At 30.9% G+C, this 20,578-nt stretch overlaps 1 protein-coding gene across 12 annotated transcripts in view; it reads right to left on the bottom strand.

Annotated features, from left to right (window-relative positions):
* The window catches only part of LOC107437287 (tyrosine-protein phosphatase Lar), a 753,777-nt gene that overhangs the window by 403,512 nt on the left and 329,687 nt on the right, over nucleotides 1–20,578 (bottom strand). The gene's annotated exons all lie outside the window — the stretch shown is intronic.

The following is a 20,578-nucleotide window of genomic DNA, read 5'->3' as shown; positions in this document are numbered from 1 at the left end:
AACAATCCCTGACGTCTGTAAGCTACTTGAACATAGTTGCACACCAGGTTCACCCATTCATGGCAACAGTTTATCCTGCGGGGGATGGTGTTTACCAACAGGATAATGCACCATGTCATAAGGGTCGAGTCGTCAAGGAACATTCCAGTGACTTTAAAGTCATGTCTTGGCCCCCAAATTCACCAGACCTTAATCCAATAGAACATTTGTGGTCCTACTTGGAAAACCAAATTCGTGCTGCCACGCTACCCCTTCGCAATGTGAGGGAATTGCAAGACCAGTTGGGAGGGCTTGGTACCAGATACCTCAGACTACCTATCAGCACCTTGTGGAATCAATGCCACGTCGGGTACTAGCAGTTTTGAGGACTATCAGCACCTTGTGGAATCAATGTCACTTCGGGTACTAGCAGTTTTGAGGACTATCAGCACCTTGTGGAATCAATGCCACGTCGGGTACTAGTAGTTTTGAGGACTATCAGCACCTTGTGGAATCAATGCAACGTCGGGTACTAGTAGTTTTGAGGACTATCAGCACCTTGTGGAATCAATGCCACGTCGGGTACTAGCAGTTTTGAGGACTAAAGGTGGTCCTGCATGTTATTAGAAGGGTGGTCATAATGTAATGGCTCTTTGGTGTATATTCTAATGGCAGGTACTGAACTCTTACGTTCTTCACTTGGAAAGATGTCGGAAGTGTTGCTCGTTTAACGTTACCCAGTGGGCGCCTGTGAACCTAAGTCACGGAGGCGAGCCACACTGCCACTGATATCCGTTCATAGGGAAGGTCACATTCACATAACAACACATAGAGAGAAGCATCCATGCCCAGTGCGGGATTCGAACCCGCAGCCATTGGCTTAGCTGTCAGGCACGCTAACCAACTCGGTCAACTGGCCGACTTTGGTAATTATATAAAACAGTCTAATAGTTAGTAAACAATCAGTAAGATTATCGGAATTATTATTGTTCTAAAATGTAAAAATTCCCCAAAAAGTAGTTAGAATAATTTACTTTTTCATACATATGCAAAAATTTATCAGTAATTGATTTTGCACATTAAAGAAATTTCAGTGAAGAATTATTGTTTCTCTTAGATCTAAATAAATGCACATTTGAAACATTTTTGATTCGAAGTGAGTCGGCAAGTTCATACTTGCCGAAGAACGCATGTGTATATCATTATTTCATGACCATAAATGATTAAAATTCTAAATATAATATTTTTCAATTATTTCGACCTAAATTTATACAAAATATTGAAAAAAAGTAGGAAAAATATGCTTCATTAAAATTCTTCGTCAAAGGGTTAAAAACAATATAAATCATAATTTGGATAGAGATTTTACACTTGTTTCCCAGTTTCACCTACGGAATTAGTAAATTAAAACTAAAAATAGTTTAAGTATTCTCAAATTGGAAGAAATACTATGCAAGAATTCGAATACAGTCATTATAAATTGAATTCAAATAAAACAGTTTTATCAGTACATACGCTATTTCAGTAGTAATGATGTTAAACAAAAACAACTGTTTCGCTGCTTTTGAAATCTATTATCATTTTTATAGTAGAGCATGTTTTATTGCGGTATCATTTTTCCTGAGTGTATCTAATACCTGAGTCATTTTTTAGAACATAGAATGAAAGAAAAAAACAAGAAAATCTAGAATGAATAAGTATTTTCTTTTTAAAAAACGAGAAAAATAAGAAAAACACTACATACATTTTACAAACGATAAAAAGGGTAAAACGCTAATTTCGTCTTAAAGAATGAATTAACACGCATTAATTAGTTACAAGTGCATAGTTAATTCACAACTCCAAAAATTAAAAAAAAGAACAAAAAGTTAAGAGATTTTTAATTTAAAACTTGAAATCAAAGACTGTTTTAAAAGTGCGATAAAATTATCTAAATTACATTTAAAAATTAAAAAAACCATATATTTAATATTAAAACTAAAATTTTAATCAGCAAACTCAAATTTGTTACCGTAAACCAGTTCATTAATTCAAAAGTTATTATATCAGATGACACAATAGATTTTAAACCGGAAGGTGAATGATATCTTCATTAAATAGATATTACGGAATCCGTTTCTGCGTTTATACAGCAGTTTCATAGACGAATACACAGAAATCTGCGTCGGTACCATTCATATGCTATTCCTAGAACTCTATCTCAATTAAATCTGGAACACGCAAAGTAAAGCTGAATGGGAGCCAATTGGCTTAGTTTGGCGGTCATTTTCTAAAGAATCCGGACATAGTGATGTTACTTTAATTATCCAATATATATGTAAATAGGATTACCCGTTGTGCTAACAGTGGATGTGGTGCTCTTTTAATTGTTCTTATGATAAGTATATAGAACGGAATTCGCTGCATAATTGTAAGTCTAGCGTTATTTTAGAGCAGGTGAGAATTCGACACATTAAATATCTCGATTGATTTTAAATTTGATAGTGTTAATTCAGTTATTATTTTATATAAAAGTTTATTGGATTCAATACAAAATAAAAATAAATTGCCTCGTACATTTATAAAAAAATATTAAGCAATCAAAATAAAGGATGTCTTAAAATTTGCGTAAAATTCGAATTTTGCGCTATTCTTACAGTGGAATGTCGTCAACAAATTAATAACGAATGCAATTGTCATTAATTGCTTTGGAGAACAATTTTTTTTGTTTGTTTTCAATTGCGTGAGACTTTTTATCAGATATTGGATATCTTTTGGTCACCGATTTCAAATCTACAATCTGTTTATCAATTCAAGCTACATTTTTTAATGACATTTTTGCTCTATCTTTTTGTCGAAATGGGCAAGTTTAAAAATGTTAGATATAACAGGGGTCGCATAAATGTTTCGCCAAACTTCGGGAAAAGTCTGAGCACATCATCAAGAACTCATGTCTACAAATGTCGTTATACGCCGCTAGTGGAGCTTCAATGGTTTCTTTGAGTGCTTCTGCAGATCATAATAAGGAAGTGCTCCTAATCATGTACAATAAAATTTCTAGGGATGAGTTCCTAAGCAATTTTATTCCTGATGTGTGTCTAATTTCCGTGGACGTTAGTTACAACATTTTTAAACTTGTACATTTCTACAAAAAATAGACTAAAAATGTCATTTTTTTAAAAATCTGTAGCTTTATGAGCAAAACTAATTTCAAATTTCAAATCCCCACACCCAAATCAGGCAAAACCAAATATTGCAATAAAAATTTGTTCCCAGTATTATTAACAAATTCCTCTAATTAAGAGCAGTAAAAAGATATTTGACATATTATAAAATAAAATATAAGTTTTCATACATAATAAAAATACACTAATTAATAGAATTTTATTAGATTTTCGCAATGTATTTAATAATAAAATAACAGAAAACAAATTTTTAAGTAGTTATTATTTAAAGTATCTTATCAAAGTCGTAGAGAATCCATAGCGTCAAAATATAATTAAATTAAAATAAAAACTAAATTAAACTAAGCAGAAAATACTGTAACGATATCAGCACAGCTTTGACTAAAATTGTTTATTATTGCGTAAAAATGGTGATTGAAAATTAGGCAATACTAAAATATTTAGAAACATTGAATTCAACACTTTTCAGTGGTTGTTATAACATTTATTTACCCATAATAGCATGCAAACGCAAAATATCTTATATTCCGAAGTAAAGTCAAATATAATAAGAAAAATCTATCAATACTTTATAAAAAGGACTATTTTTACAAATTTATAAAAAAATAGATTAATACATATTTATTCAACACTTAATTACTTAAAACCTACTTAGCACGCGTTCATTTACCTAATGAACCATGTACGCGTTTCCATGCTTGCTTAAAATTTAATTATTTACCTTCCATTAGTTCTTTCATTATATTAGTTCATCAATAACTTCCAGTACTTTTCGCCGCTCGCAGTATGGTTTGAGGAAATATTTTTAAACTGAAAGCATAAATTAAATTGAATTAAAAATTAATTAAAGAGTTAGGGATAATATAGAGGGATAATTCTCACTTTTATCCCCAAAGGGAATTTTTTTTACATCAAACTAATCTTTAGTGTTGATTGGTCAGAATTTCTATTTGAATAAAAGCTCAATGCATAAAAACAAGTCTTATTGCCTACATGAAAATGAATGCGCTGTCCTGAACAGTTTTAAAGATTGACTTGCATGAATCCCCCGACGAATTTTACTTCTTAAAAGTTAAAAAATTATTGTTTTTCTTCTATTTTTCAAGATAATTTGTTTTAAATATACTATCACATTTTACGATAATTATTGTGTTGTTAAATCAACTTAGTTTACATGTTCTGGTACAAGGTAATCTTAGCCATACTGACTTTTAAGTACTTACTTATTTAAATGGATAAAAGTAATGGATTTAAATGGATAAAAGGGTATTTTATCCATACCCAGAAATGTAATTGTACGCGATCAGGATAAATGGATTATATAGATTAGATAAATATATGGAAGCTAAATATGATGTTAAATATATAACTACGAAACTGTAAAGGTAAGATATAATTGATTAAGAAACGTCTTTGGCCTTAAAAAATATGAAAATAGAAATAAAAGTAGACAAGTTTCAAGCGCTCAAAAAACAGGCGCACATTCTCAAGACTTTTTTTTGTCGTATGCCTGTTTGGGCAGTGGGGTGCGATTGTTCCTGTTTTTCAGTGGCGCCATCTATGGCCAGGAATTCGACTTCTGCCACACCATTCACACAACCACAATCGCATTTACACACACAAAGGAGAAAGGATATAGAACACAGAGAGAGAGAAAGAAACATCCATGCCTTGCCCGGGATTCGAACCCAGGACCTTTCTGACGCAAGGACAGTTCCTTGCCCCCTACACATGCCGTTCGGCATTCTTAAGACTTGCCTGGCGTGAATGAGGAAAAGCTAAAGGGATTTTAAATATGAAAATCAATGTTGCCAACGAAAAATGGAAAATAAAGGTAAAAAACAAAACAAGAAACACTGTAGCCAGGAGTGGAACAGAAAAATAAAATCAGATGAAAAAAATCGGCTATAGCGGATTTTCTAGTTTTGTTTTTCACATTTATCTTGTATTTTTTGTATTCAATTTATTATTTTATCTTTTGAAATCACAAGGGCTTGCGATTCGGCATCTTTTTTTAAACGCTTAAAACATGTCGACCTTCAGTTCAATCTTATTTTTTTAAAGCCAATGAAGTCTTTTAATCAAGTCAACATTATGTTGTAAGCTATAGTAAACATTAGGTTGAATTACCATTATGTTATTTATTGAAATTAGTTTACGTGTCCTGGTACATTTCTTTGAGTATAACTTCAACGAGAAAAATACTTAACACTTAACCTGATTCTTACTCACTTCCAAAAAATTATTTATTAACTAAATAAGTTAAAAAAATTAAAATAAAATGCTGTTAGAAATTTCAAAACAACCTGACGAGAGAATAAAAATTTAAAAAATTTTTTTTTAAAACTCATCATCAACAAGTATTTCCTAATAATATTCCCTCAAATATTTTTCATCCTTTCTCCTTTCCTTTTTTATTTTCCCTTATAGGAAAAAAAGAGTTTATGAAGAGTAGATATGACAAAGAGGGTGACGCTCTGCATGTGTGATGACGACAGATATGACATTTGTGTCATCAGAAACATTTGTTCCTGGCCTGATGTGGATTTATGGAACATGTTTCTTTCACCAAAGTGCCAGGACCGCTTCTTCCACGGTTGGAGTTTCTTTTGTTCCGAACCAACTGTCTGACAAAGTAGTTGTTCAATAAATACTTACTTCCATGGAGTTGTGTAGAAGTTTTTCTGATTTATTTTTTTTAAAAGAAATAATATTGGATAAAAACGCCTTTTTTACTTACTTATCTAATAAAATTATTCCCTTATTTTAGTTTAATTGGCTAAGCGTTTAAAGAGATCTCTTGCAGAGTTGGAGAATACGTAATTGATTACACTGAAGAAAAAAAATTCCATATCAAATTACGGTAAAAAGTACCAGCAGAGTGTCGATAATTTTTACCGTAAAATTCATTTTTACCGGAGCATGTTACGGAACAAAAAATGTGGCAGAGCTTATTTTTTACAGTAATAATAACAGTAAAATTACTGCAGCGATTGCAAGTAATTATGATCTACGATTGCAAATAATATTGATCCACAATTGCAAATGATTAGGATTGCATATAATGGTTTGGAAAACATTGGAATTGTCCAAAGTGCTATCTCTAGGCTTTTCGAACGATTCCAAGAAGATGGAAATGTCAGTACAGGTCACCCCGAGTCGGTTTTACAGTACAGGTCACCCCGAGTTACAACACCGAATGAAGTAGCAACTGCCAAAAGAAGTAGAAGCAGCACAGCATTCAATCTGTCTCTTCAGCCATATACAGGTTCAACCACGGAAATATTGGCCTCTATGCTCGCACGCTTTTCGGATATGTTCTGTTAACGGAAACGCATTATAGGCTTTTCCAACGATTCCAAAAAGATGGAAATGCCAGCCGGCGTTACACTGCAGGTTGCCCCGAGTTACAACACCGAATGAAGCACAACTGCCAAAAGAAGTAGACGCAGCTCTGCCTCTTCAGCCATATACTGCAGTCATGAACATACATTGGCCTATAAGCTCGCAAGCCTGTCTGATGTGTTCCGTTTACAGCTACTCACTTTCGCCAGCAATGAGCCCGGAGTAGAGAACATGCAATGTCGACATTGCCTCATTCGGCCTGTGTGATGTTTTCCTACTATTACAGATTTAGCTTGCAGTCTGGTGCAGGTCAGATTTTCACATGAAGAACACCAGGTACCCGTTTCCACCAAAGTACCTGTTACTACCAAGGTATCCGTTACTACCAAGGTATCCGTTACCACCAAGGTATCCGTTACCACCAAGGTACCCGTTACCATCATTGAACGACATCATAACGGTGGTACAGGATTGCTCCTTGAGGTTGGAATTATACTGGGTACCAGAAAAGATCTGCGTGTTCAAATCAGAACTATGACAGGCTAAATTTATCGACATCATTCTAGAACAATATGCACGCTTGTTTAAAGGTGCTACAGACATAGCATGTTTTTGATGGCTGACAATACCCGTCCTCATCAAGCAAACATCGAAAGAGAATTCCTTCAATCTGCGGATATCACTTGTACATAATGGCCAGTATTTTCACCCGACTTGAATTTGATAGAGCCTGTGTGGAAGATGCTTGGCCGACAAGTTGCAGACCGAACTTTTCAAAAGAAAAATCTTAATATAAAATTAGAAGAAAGTCGATGATTAAAAAATGGAACAAATCGTTTTGAAAATCGGTTTAGTATTTTCTTAGAAAGACAAATTCATTAGTTTTTTAACATGAAAGAATGTCCGATTCTTTTTTCCATGCGAGTTTTTCAATTCTTTCTCAGATAAAACGTATCAAGTTTTAAATATATTACATTCCTTTGAAGTTACACAAAAGTTATTTTTATAACATGAAATTTCTTTTATTGGACTATTTTAGAAATATAACGTGTGTGGGTTTAAGAAATATTTGCTTCTCTAATTTAACACCAGGCATCATATTTCAAAAATCAATTATTTTCAGACATATTACTTCATAATGATACAAAATACGATGAAAATTCAATATGCATTCCCACGTAATACGAGTATTCATTTTAATAACCGAAACTTGGGTTTTGGGAAACTAATTTACTAGAAATGAAATCAAAGAGCAAAGGAATTACATAGAAAAATTTAATCAGAATATTTCCAAGTTAAAATTTCTTGAGAAACAAAATAATCATTGTAAAAGATAGATTTGGTTTAAGGTTGACTACTTAAAAATATTTGGAAAATGTTTTAATTTCGTATCTATCAACTGTTTTGCAAGGGCATGTAAATCGCTAAAAATAAAAATCAATTTCGATTTTTTATTTGTTTCATTTTAAACAAATATGACTTTTAGATTCTTTCAAAAAATATTATTTTCTGGATAAAAGAATTATTTTCGTTTTATTTTTTCATTTTGTTTTTTTAATATGTAAAATTGCATACTTTAAAATGATTTAAAATTTGAATACCTTAAAGTTCAACATTTTTTCGACTATTATTAAATAAAATAATAAAAAATAACAAATATTTACTAAAAGTTATTTTTTTGCATGGAATTATCTTTCGATTAACAAATTTTATAATTGTATGCAAAAAATTTTCAAATCACTTAAAAAGTTCTCGAGATATGGTGAAATAGACTAAAAGTAAAATTAACATTAAGGGGTCCAAACCACTTGATCAGACAATTGTGATCAGATTGCTGCTACCTCCTATATTTCAAGAGTAAAAAAAAAATCCGAATCGTTCGAAAAAAAGATATTCAAAGAAAAAGAAATTTCTCTGAATAAAAATTTCTGAGAGAAATTTATTCAGAGAAAGTACGTTTTTTTTCTGATTTCGTAACTTGAAATATCGTCTGCGCTAATTAATTAGCATATTTGACGTCACCCTCCCTCTCAAACTATTAAGATTGCGTACTTGAACATAAAGATCCGAACATTAGATCAAAAGTTATTCCGGGTGGTCCATTTTCTTGCGAACTGTATAAGTTTTACTTAGTTTATTTTTTTGCTCGTATTTCAACAATATCTTGTTCGTTACTCAACCATAAAATAAAAGCTAAAAAAAAAACAATGTTTTTTGGATTTACTTAAACCAAACACGTTTATGTTCTTTCCCTCAAATATATATTACACTGAAACAATCTAAATCTTGTACACGCGAGTTCTTTTTGGAATTTTCGATGTAACTTTGTCACCGATAGAAATTTATATTTTGCCCCAGACTATATATTTATTGCTCGAAATTTCAGCAAAATATACCTCACGTAGAATTTAGGCATCGAAGCGAAAAGAAAAGGAACTTTTTAAAGGACTGCCCGTGTTAAAATAATGGCCTAATGTAACAATATTTTCTGCGAAAACGGCGATAAAATTGAGTCAAAGCTTGCTCCAAGAAACTTTAAAGCGTGATCGTTTTGAGTGACGTAACCTTTGACCCGAGAAACAGCGGGTTACTCCATTGGTGGTTCTTGTAGTTTCAATAATGTATGACATATTTTTTTTATGTATATGCTGTGAGCTCAAATTTCAGTTTTTTTTTCAAACGTAAGTTATTTTTTTCAGTTCAAAAAAAAAAAAAAAAAAAAAAAAAAAAAAAAAAAAAAAAAAAAAAAAAAAAANGTTTGAAAAAAAGGCATTGTCTTTTTTTCACAGAAACTTCTCCATATTTATCAACATACTTTTATGAAAAACGTAGGAAATGATTGAATGCAGTAAATATCAACCATAACAGCTCATTTCCAGAAATTTCTAAAAGCATATATTTGCATTAATACGTTTTCAAACGCTTCACATTCACTTTTGAATAAAAGCCACAAATGTCAGTGCAGAGTCTATTACTGTGAAGTCTAATTAAGCCACGTGAAGATTCATTAAAAAATAAAAAGAAATTATGAAAAATTTGTTTAAAATTCGTAGAAAATCTACTCGTATACTCCAAACGATCCAAATTACATTGAATTTAAGAGATTAGAACTAACAATCAATTTTTCATAGCTTAAAAATATTGGAACTACTGGCTCAGAACATAGGTGGCCGAACCGAGCCATATTCTAGCACAGAAAGGTTCTAACAGTGGCACGAAAAGATTTAGTGGGAAAAAAAGCTAAATAACCATAATAAACTCTATAAAAAGTTTTCTCATATACATCAAACAGTTCAGATTATAATGAATTCTGGTAATTAGTACCAACAATCAATTTTTCAAATTTCCACTATTTGGCTGTCAGATATTGTAGGTTTTTATTATTTTATTTCATATTGAATTGTTTAGTGCAATTAAAGCTAATAATATAATTCTGAATTAAAATTTTCTTAAAATATTTTATTTAAAATTTTTCTCGTTTTGAAATTTGTTATATTTCAATAAGCCTGAGCACTTAAAAATTTGTGGCCGGGGTAGCCTGGTTGGTAGGGCGTTGGGCCCATGTCTAAAAGGCTGTGAGTTTGATCCCCACCGGCTGGAGATTTCTCGTGTACAAAATGGTAACTGGCGCACGCTAAATCTGTCATGATCACAAAGTTTTACAAATTCCCATAACTAATCAATAACTCTGGGGGTACTCGATCGGAGATTGATCGTGCTCTGGTTCAAATCAAAACTACAATCCGCGGACGGATGGTGTGTGAATGTGTTCTCCCTGTTAAAAAGGCTGTAACGTACGTGCGTGGCAGAAGTTTAGTTCTTGGCCATAGAGGGCGCTACTTGAAAACAAGAAGTTCACCCATCTGACTAAAAATAGGCTTGTTAGCATTGACGAGTGGCATAAGACAACAACAACAACTTAAAAACAAAAGAATTCAGAAGAATTCCATTAACAAAATGGTTTGCAATACAATGACAATCCATCTCAAAGTATTGCACGCGTTGCACGCTGTTTTCAAAATTACAGAAAACGATATAAAGAGTGTTCTTTATCTTGAGTAAAAAAATACATTTCGGTGAGAAAGTTCTGAATAAGATTCTCAAGAAAGTATATGTTCTCACCTGTAATGATGGCAAATCAAAACGTCATATCATTGACGCGTGACTTTGTGAAAGATAACCCAATACTATCACATAAAAGCGGATTGGGCTTTTGATTCTAAGCGCATGCGTTGTGCAAAAGATGAGATATTCAGGTATCAACAGTAGAAATGATTGTCGAAAGGAGAAGAAATTTTAAATTTTTTATGCGTTTAAAAATTAATTAAAAATCTTCGAAGTATTTGTTTTTCTTCTTTTCGGTCTTAAATGAAAGAATAAAATTTACTGTATAAGTTTATTTAGTTTCGAAGTTAATATCCACTATAGATTCTTGGATGTCATAATTTAAAAACTTAGGGTGCGAAAAAATGAAGGAAAAGTTAATTTCTGAATTCATTTATTTTTTTTTAAAAAATATTACTTATACTTTACGATGGAAAAAGAACTAAAATTCTATGATGTTTTGTTTGAACGCGATGTGCTTTAAATTGAAGAAATATCAACAACAACAACAAAATATTTCTACGAAAAAAAAAAACGTTCCTGAAATAGAAATGAAAAAATTCATATTTTAATTCGATCATATCAACTTTAAATGTCAAATTATGCTTGAAATAATATATTTTAATTTTGTTGCATTTGAAATTTAATTATCTTTTTTTTCTAAACCTAACATTTTACAACGTTGTTTCATAAATGTAATTCTTAGCTTTCATATAGATTTCCAAAATAAATAAAAGGACAAATAAAATTATGTTTGAAATATAAAATTAGTCGAAATACTCTAAATTATAATCTGTTTATGTTTCGAACAAATTAATATTTAAGCCGATTATTGTTTAAATGCATGACATCAAAAATCTAAAATATACATTCTTTGATCAAATATAACTTCAAATGCAATTTATAAGATACAATATTATCACAATAGAAGAACTTTCTTTAAGTAATTACGAATTGCATCTAATCTTATTAAATAAGAAACCCATTAAAATTTATCACACTACATTGCATTGCATTTAATTTTCGGTATTTGTTATTAATAAAACAATCGTATAAAATTATTAGTATACAGAATTCTTATTATTTAAGAAATTTGGTTAAAATAGTTAGTGCTTTTAAGCTGGGAATTTGTTTTTTTGAAGTAGAATGATTAAAGTTGCGAGTATTCTTACATAGATTCAATGGAATTACACACATTTCAACAGATTGATAAAAGCTTTTATTTATTTCAGATAATAAATAGTTATATAGTTATGAAAATTAATTTAATTGTAAAACTCAGAAGCTATCTCTGATTTTAAGCTCAAAGCAGTATTTTTGGTATTTTTGTTTCAATTTATAGACATCCTCCTCAAAAAACGTTTTTCTTAAGTTTCATTACCAAAAAATATTCTTATTTCATAAAAATAGTCTACATCTAAGAGAATTTCAGTTAAATTAGTGAAGATACACGATATAATTCCTTTTAGTTTTACTGATGTCAGATACATAAAGATGGATTTAATTAAAATATAATTTTCTTTTTACAATTACAAAAGCTGAATACAGTGTTTGAAATCCATAGTAGTTTTACAGCTAGTTTTGAATGGAATTTTCCTCTTTTGAAATCCATAGAAGTTTTATAGTTAATTTTTATTGGAATTTGCATTTTTTTTATCAAGCCACTTCTTTAACGCGAAGAAAATTAAATTCTTTCTAAATCATTCTAAAGCAACAAAATATTTTATATAATATCTTTATTCAAAATAAAAACTGAATCTTTAAACTGCTCAAATATTACATACAGCATATTTCGAAGGCGAATTAATCTTCTTTTATTGTACAGTGAGCAAAAAGAAAACAAAATAATCACCCTAAATAAATTTTGATGAGAGGCTGACCTCAAATATTTTAATTGCACATATTTAGTGAAATGATATTTTAAGTTGAGAAATCGCAAACGAAAACATATTATAAACTTTTTTTTAAAAAACTTTTTTCTCCAACTTACATACTTTTTTTCTCTCGATGATTATGATTTCAGATCCCCAAAATATAGGGGGTGGCCGCAATCTGGGAAATATGGTCTCAATATTTTGGTCAGGAGAGCGAGTGAAAGTTTTGACCCCTTAATGTTAATTTTACCTTTGCATATTTCCCCATATCTCGAATTTTTTTTCGAACAAATCGAAAAAATTTTCTACACAATTATAAAATTCGTTTATCTAAAGATGCAAAAACAATATGCATTCACTTAAAAAATAATTTTTAAAAATTATTTATATATATATATTTTTTTAATAATAATCGAAAACAATTTGAATTATAAAACATACAAATTTTACATTAAATTATTTAAAGAATGTAATTTTCTTTGACAAAATACAATATTAGAACGAAATCGGTCGAATAGTTCCTGAGTAGTCGAATTTTAAACAGCTGTCTTCCTTAAATTCGATTTTTCAAGAAGTATTCGACCAAGTACTATGAGGCCTAGAACGGAAAATATTATTATAGGTAATTAGTTATTATTATAGGTAATTAGTTTTTTTATTTTTTAATAATTTTTTTGCAAATTGTACGTTAGCTATTAATACATTCCCTCGCAGCAAAATATCTTCGGTCCTTATTGGGCCAATATTCATGAATCTTGGCTCGGTAAGGGTAAAAAGGGCTTTTATTTTTATGTCATTGGCCCGTTATAGAATTCACTCGATATTTTACAGCCACTTTACAACCAATGTAGGTCCTATATAGAATTTTCAGATTCATCCAATATTTTAAATCCATTTCTTGAGCCAAAGTAGGTTCTATATTGGTCAATGTAGGCCCTACATAGGCCATTCTTGAACCAATATTAAAAAATCAAGACATCCTTACATTGGACCCTCGGTGCATGTTCTCATGGGACTCACATCGAGCCAATTTTGAACCCAGCTGGGGCCAAGGTAAAATTGTTGCTAGGGTTATAACTAGATTTATTCGACAGATTTTTAATTTAAATGAAAGCTAATTTTTTTAATTAAAACAAATATTTGTTATATTTTTCTTTACGGATATATAATTTACTTATATTTTACACTTGTAAAAATAAGCAGTGTCTAAAATTTCAATTCTATCGTCTCTACTCCCAACCTCAATTTTCAAAAAAACTTAAATATCCAATTCTAAAAAGTCCGCTTTTAGCAGAAAGCACTTTTATATCCAACGGCTTTGAGTGAGGTTTTGATATTCTCTCTGAGAAAGTATGATTAGTTTTTGATCACACTGCTCTTTTTTCAAACAATTCTTACAAAGGAACCATCTGTGGTGTTAAGAGAAAATTTCAACTCTGAAAATTTCTTTGTTTAGCAATGATTAGGAAGAAAACTCAACGATCGTTCCATTATTAAGCTAGCTTTGTCATTAATGCACCAGAAATACGTCAGTAAAGTGTTTGTTTGATTCTGAAGGGTTTATATTCTATAAAGCTAATTCACACAAGTAAAGCGAATGATTAAATAAAGAAATATTAAAAAAAAATCCTTCTTGATTATACTTAAAAAATACTTCATAATAATCTCCTAAATACGTAAAAAGGGAGTAAGTAGTTTTACTGACTTAGGATCAATTATTACTATTGACAACAGAATGGGGCTCCTGAAATAAAAAAAACCGGCTCTATCTGGCAAATAGGGCTGTCTATGGGCTGAGAAGATTTATTAAATCTAGGTTTCTTTCTATAGGAACAAAGTTCTTAATCTACAAAACTCTTGTCAGGCCAGTCTTGACATACGCTTCTGAAGCTTGGACAATGACAAAACTGGAGGAAAATTATAGCACAATATTTGAGAGATAGATTTTGCGGAGTATACTTGGTGGTGTAAATGAAAACAATAACTGGAGAAGGAGATTTGACTTTGAACTGTACGAGATTTATAAGCAACCCGATATAATTAAATACATAAAAATATATAGAATGAATTGGATGGTCCACGTGATTCGAATGAGTGATGACTATACAATAAAAAAAGATACTGCTTTTTAGACCCACTGGAACAAGAAAGCGGGGAAGGGTGCTGTTGAGATGGGCTGACGCGGTGGAGTCTGATTTTCTTGCAATTAATGAAAAGAAGGGATCAAAGTTAATTCAGAAGTCGTTATGGAGAAATCTTCAGAGAAAGGCATTGGCCCACATTGGGCTGTCTGGCCAACTATGATGACTATGACTTAAAAAAGACAAATTTTTAAAATCTTCCATTTAGAAGCAAATATTTTTCCTCCCAGTTTACGGATACCCAGTTAAAGAATGAATACCTTTTGTTGTACTGGAAATGTGTATTATGTACTATATACAAGAAACTACGTCATGCTTTAACTTCTACTTAATATTTTAACAAAACAAAAAAAAACTATTGAACATTTGACGTAAAGAGTTTTGCTTCGTACCCAATTAACGGAAAAATAGTAATTGTCGTTCTAGAAATATGTAATATTAACTATATACATGAACTATGTGGCACTATCCCTTGGGACTAGAACAAATCAGAATTTTACCATTCCTGTTTTCATGTTACATAAGGAACAACAAACATGTGCCTTATCCCTGCGAACTATTATAAGTCACCTATTAAAAAAATATCTAGACAAATAAAACTATCTAAAAAATATTTTTATTATTGAGAAATAAAAAAAATAATAAAAACTATACTTCTTATATCGAAACTGTAACTTTTTATCGATGTCCTTCAAGAACTGACAGAAAAAATTATGAGCTACCCTTTTTTCACAGTAACTCTTTCAATTATTTTTGTCACTTAATTGTTTCTAAAGTCATAATTTTTTTTTATTATTATTTATATTTCCCAATAAAAATTTTCAAAAAAAAAACAAAAAGCAAATATGAAACAATTATTCATAAATCTTTTCTAAAGAAAAAGTAACAATACGCCACGCATTGAAATCTATCAATTATTTAGCTAATTCACAGTCTTCTTTTCAGTAAGTATGCCCGCCAGATATACTTAAACATCCAAACCTGCTTACATTTCTTTCAAGTCAAAATAAAACATTTTTTTTCAAGTCATTCTTCGAATTTATTGCCTATTAATTACATTTTTTTCAAACTTTAATATTTTACTCTAACTTTATATTTCTAGATAAAGAGCTTCCTTGTGCATTCATTTTAATTTCTATAGCCCAGGTACAATCAATCCATTGAGCAACGTTTTATTACGTTTGTTCCGAAATGTACGCTTGATTCCAACTGGTTTCTGCCCTACGGCGCAACTAATAAATTAATTTGAAAACAAAAAGCCTATCATTTGTGATTCATTAGATGGGAAGTCGGTTCTATTATTAAGAGAACAACTAATGACTTGGCTACAGAGCTTTTGTTGGCTTATTAAGCTCGCCAAAGGATGATGTTGAGGAGGTTAGTTAGACGTTAAATTCAGTGTGTGCTAGACGTTAAATTCAATTTTAGTGTTGGACGAACGAAAGTTGGCTTTTATTTATAATGTCATCGTACTTCATTGTGTATCCTAACTTTAAAAAATGCTTTTTTTTAGATTTTAAACCATTGATTAGGCTAATATTATGAGAACAACTAATGACCTGGCTACAGAACTTTTGTTGGCTTAGTAAGCTCGCCAAAGGATGGCGTTGAGGAGGTTAATTAGACGTTAAATTCGATTTTAGTGTTGGACGAAAGAAAGTTGGTTTTTATTCATAATGTTATCGTACCTCATCGTGTATCCTTACTTAAACAGAATACTGTTTTAGGGTGTTTAAACCATTGATTAGGCTTGTAAACTTTTGCTTAATAGCGAAAGAGGCGTTGTGAAGGCTCAGAGAAAATTTCTGAAAATAGGAATGTAATTTATGTAATCATTTGAAGTATTAAAAAAACGTCATTTTTTTTAAAAAGGGAAAAAATCAGAGATATGATTTATATTTACATAAATCTAAATTTATGCTTCAAATTGCTTTTTATGTAAATTTAGATCGAAACTATTTTATGGGAAAAGTTTTATCGTTTCTACTTCAATAACATCAAAAATTCTTTTATTTTTTAAAGGGATTAATTTTTTGAAAAAAACTTAACTTTAATAACTAAGTAGAGGCCAATACCGCACACCCTTAATCCTTTCGCAAGCTAATCAATGTGGTCTCCTACCAGCTTACTGCCATATTTTACGCTCACAAACATATTTTACGATCATTCCACTTCAGGTCACGTGTTTTTCGTTGTTGTTTTTTTAAGCGGGAGTAGTTTGAAATATTTTTTTTCAAATGCGTATTTCAATCTATGTCCATTTTGTAAAAACGCATTTTGATCTCCCATTTTTTACTATTTCTGTATACTACATCTCACCCGTCTCACACCTACCACAGTTATGACGTAAAATACCCTCATTGGTAGACGGATCACGGGTTAGAGTCCCCTTTCTGTCAGCCTAACCGTGGGATGTCTTCTTGGTTTTCCTCTCTATGTAACGCAAATGCGAGTTAGTTCCACCAAAAGTCCTCCACGAAGGGAAATTTCTCCCAATACTTGATCCAAAAGTTCCCTCGTCTTTTGGATTGGGTTCAAAATTACAAGGCTACGGAGTTGAACATCAGTAATCGTAAACTTAAAAATGGGTTGGCTGTTCAAAGACAGTGATAAAATAAAATTAAATATTCATGTATACCATAAATTACTATCCTTTCAAACGGACATTTCCCATGTCCATTTTCCTAAATGTGTCATTTTCTTAATGCACCATTTCAAACGTCTATTTTTTAATACTAAGTTGCACTAATTTTCGATAAACGCGTTTTTCGAGATATGTCCATATTTTTAAAACGCGTATTCTGAGCTGAGTCTAAATTAAATATCAAATCAATTCTTCCATTTGATTTGGAACGTAACTTTCCAAATCAAATGGAAGAAATTTGATCACAAAATACAGAAGAATAAACGGTAAACGTATAAAAATCGGATATTTCTTTTCTTTCCTATTTTTAATTATATATTGCTTTCACCATATCATATATAATGTTAAACAACGTCCATCTGAACAACAGAGTCAGATAATAAATCCATCGCATACACTACAGTAAGGAGGAAAAAACATAAGTCGATTTCATTTAGTAAATTATTCCGAAAATATATAGCAAGCAGAATATAGAGTTCAAAACAGATAATAAAAACTCGCTTTAATTCCATCTCTAAAATAAAGATAATATTTCCTAATCTTTTATTACCAATCTTTCCAAAATAAAACCTGAAAAACGAATCAGAAATAAGTTTTTTTTTCCTTTATCTTTCCGAAACTATAAAATCTCGTATCACAGATATAGAGCAGCACTAAAAAACAGTTACTTTTCTACTTTTAAAAATCTCCTAGCTAAGTGGTTCACTGAATATACTACTTTTAAGGTATAAAACAGCCGATAGCGATTAATTTTTTTTGTTCCGAACTGGCCGAATATAAGCTGCAATTCTCAATTTATCACCGAATTACATATAGAGATATTGCTAGTTCATTTAATGCAGACGTACCTTTTTCGGAGATTTTTTTTCTGTTCTAAAATAGGTACATTAGCTTACTGATGATAACAAAGTAATGATTGAAGAAGAAAAAAAAAAATTGGTTGTGTCCATTATCTGATAAGGGAAGGGGTAGTAAAAAAACGGTGCTACCTTGAATTATATCTGAGCATTTGTTGCCGAAGTGATGTGGTGGAAAAAAAAGTTTTCGGTAAATCAACCATTTTACGATTCGGTAAAGCGGAAACTTTTAATTACCAAATTTCCGCTTTTTTTTCGTTCCTACATCAAATCGCTCACATTTTTATCGAGAGAAGCTGCGTGAACGTATAATTTTGAAAGACTGTTATCAAAGTGAGCGAAAACATTTTAGAAACTGATAAGGTTTGATTATAGTTAACATGAAAAAAAAATTACTTTTGAGTTTAGAAAATAAATTAGTTTTTAAATTATCATTTCACTAACTAAAAGTGGTTGGAAAATCTTAAGTAAATAAAAAAAACTTTGTAACTATACATATACTGTTTTCAATATACAGTGAGCAAAAAACTAAAGGAACCACCCTGAGTAACTTTTGATTTAATGATTGGATCTTCACGTTCTTGGGCGAAATCTCAATGGGATGACTTCAAATATGCTACTTAATTAGAGTGTTTCAAGTTACGGAATCAGACACAAAAACGTACATTTTCTGAATAACCATACCTTTTTCTCTGACTGATTCGGATTTCTTATCCCTAAAGTATAAGGGGTAGCTGCAATCTAGGAAATATGCTCCCAATAGTTTGATCAGATGCTTAAAATGTATAAATAATTTGCTTAAAATTTTTTCGAGATATGGTGAAATACACAAAAAGTTAAATTAACATTAAGAGGTCCAAACTTTGGAACGCTCATCTGACCAAACTATTGGGATCACATTTTCCAGATTGCGGTAACCCCTAGGATTTGGGGGTCAGAAATCCGAAGGGGAAAAAATATTTATTCACAGATAGTACGTTTTTGTGTCTGATTTAGTAACTTAAAATATCACCCGCATTAATTAATTAGCATATTTTAAGACACTTTCTAGAACCCTTAAGATTGAGTCCTAGCTCGTAATGATCCAATTATTAGATCAACATTTATTCAGGGAGGTCCGTTTTTTTTCCGGCACACTATACAAATAACTCGAAACTTGAGAATTTTTCTCACTAAGAAAAAATATGAAGCGTACATTCAGTACTTTCAATCATAATATAGTTCTAACTTGCTGTAACTTTAAGAAAGCGTTAAATTGAACCGTGTTCTGATAAAAATCAGCCACAATGTAGCATAATCGATTGTAAAAATATCAATTTTAACGATCATATAGTTCAGTCTGCGAAAGGGTAAAGATTTCAGAAAATTTGCTCAGTATTATGCCTCAATAAATCCCGAAATTACGAACAGCGAATTTTTTTATTTCAAATCATTTTAATTTTTAAATCTAAGAAAAACAGCATAAATGTGATGCCTTTATAGCACAGCCTTTTGTGTGTTAGATATTAAAAAAAATATAATAAATCTAAAAGTTAGGCATTATTTGATAAAAGGAATAATTTTCAGACTCTCTTCCGAGAATAAACAAAAGCTGCTGTATTCATACAATCTATTTGTCTTCTTTATAGGGCAAACAACAGACAATAAAATAAAATACTACTCTTCAAGACAAAAACAGATCGATGATCAAAGTTTTTCTCCCCTACCGATTCTACACACCCCTTGTGCCACCCTCAACTGTGGACAACGAATTGAATTAATTATGACCCTTGGACAAGATCCAGGTACACCTTTGGGAAAATTCGAAAGGAACCCAAGAAAATAAAATAAAAAAAAGGTGACCATGGTACTGAAAAACATTGAATGGACATTAAAAAGACTGGGAATTTTTTCGTCTGAGCACGCAATAGCGTTTTTTTATGCTCCAAGTAAAATGCTTTTAAGTAATGGAATGTTTTATTCTTATGTATTTTACTAATTGTTCGCACGAGCCATAGGAAAGATAAAGTGACTAAACTGACCCTTTAAATTCAATTTGTGGTCGGGTATGTTACTTTTGGTGTCATTAGGTGGATAAGTACTTGGTTTTACACCAAATAAAGCTTCTAAATATGTAAATGGAATATAGAATAATTTAGTTCAAAGATTTAAAAAACAGAAATTTTGATATACAGATTATAAAATCCAATACAATAAGTTATAAGCAAGGTATGCTGTTCTCGTCCCAGTTTAAATGTATAAATGATATAATTAAATAAAAAAAACAGGGTATTTACATATTTATCGTACACGTACATTATAGTACTGCAATATACGGTATAGTAACATTATGGTAAGGACCCTAATGCTATGATATTATACTATGGTACATGAAATTGTGGATGCAGGGTATTTAAAAATTTTCAGGGTATTATGAAAGTAATTAATTTCGAAACTTAGTATTAGCCCGTTAAATTTATATACCGTAAAC

This window comes from Parasteatoda tepidariorum, chromosome 1 (genome assembly GCF_043381705.1).
Source record: "Parasteatoda tepidariorum isolate YZ-2023 chromosome 1, CAS_Ptep_4.0, whole genome shotgun sequence".
Taxonomy (NCBI): Eukaryota; Metazoa; Arthropoda; class Arachnida; order Araneae; family Theridiidae; genus Parasteatoda; species Parasteatoda tepidariorum.
The sequence above is the reverse complement of the archived record's forward strand: the minus strand, read 5'-3'. Positions and strand labels throughout refer to the sequence as shown.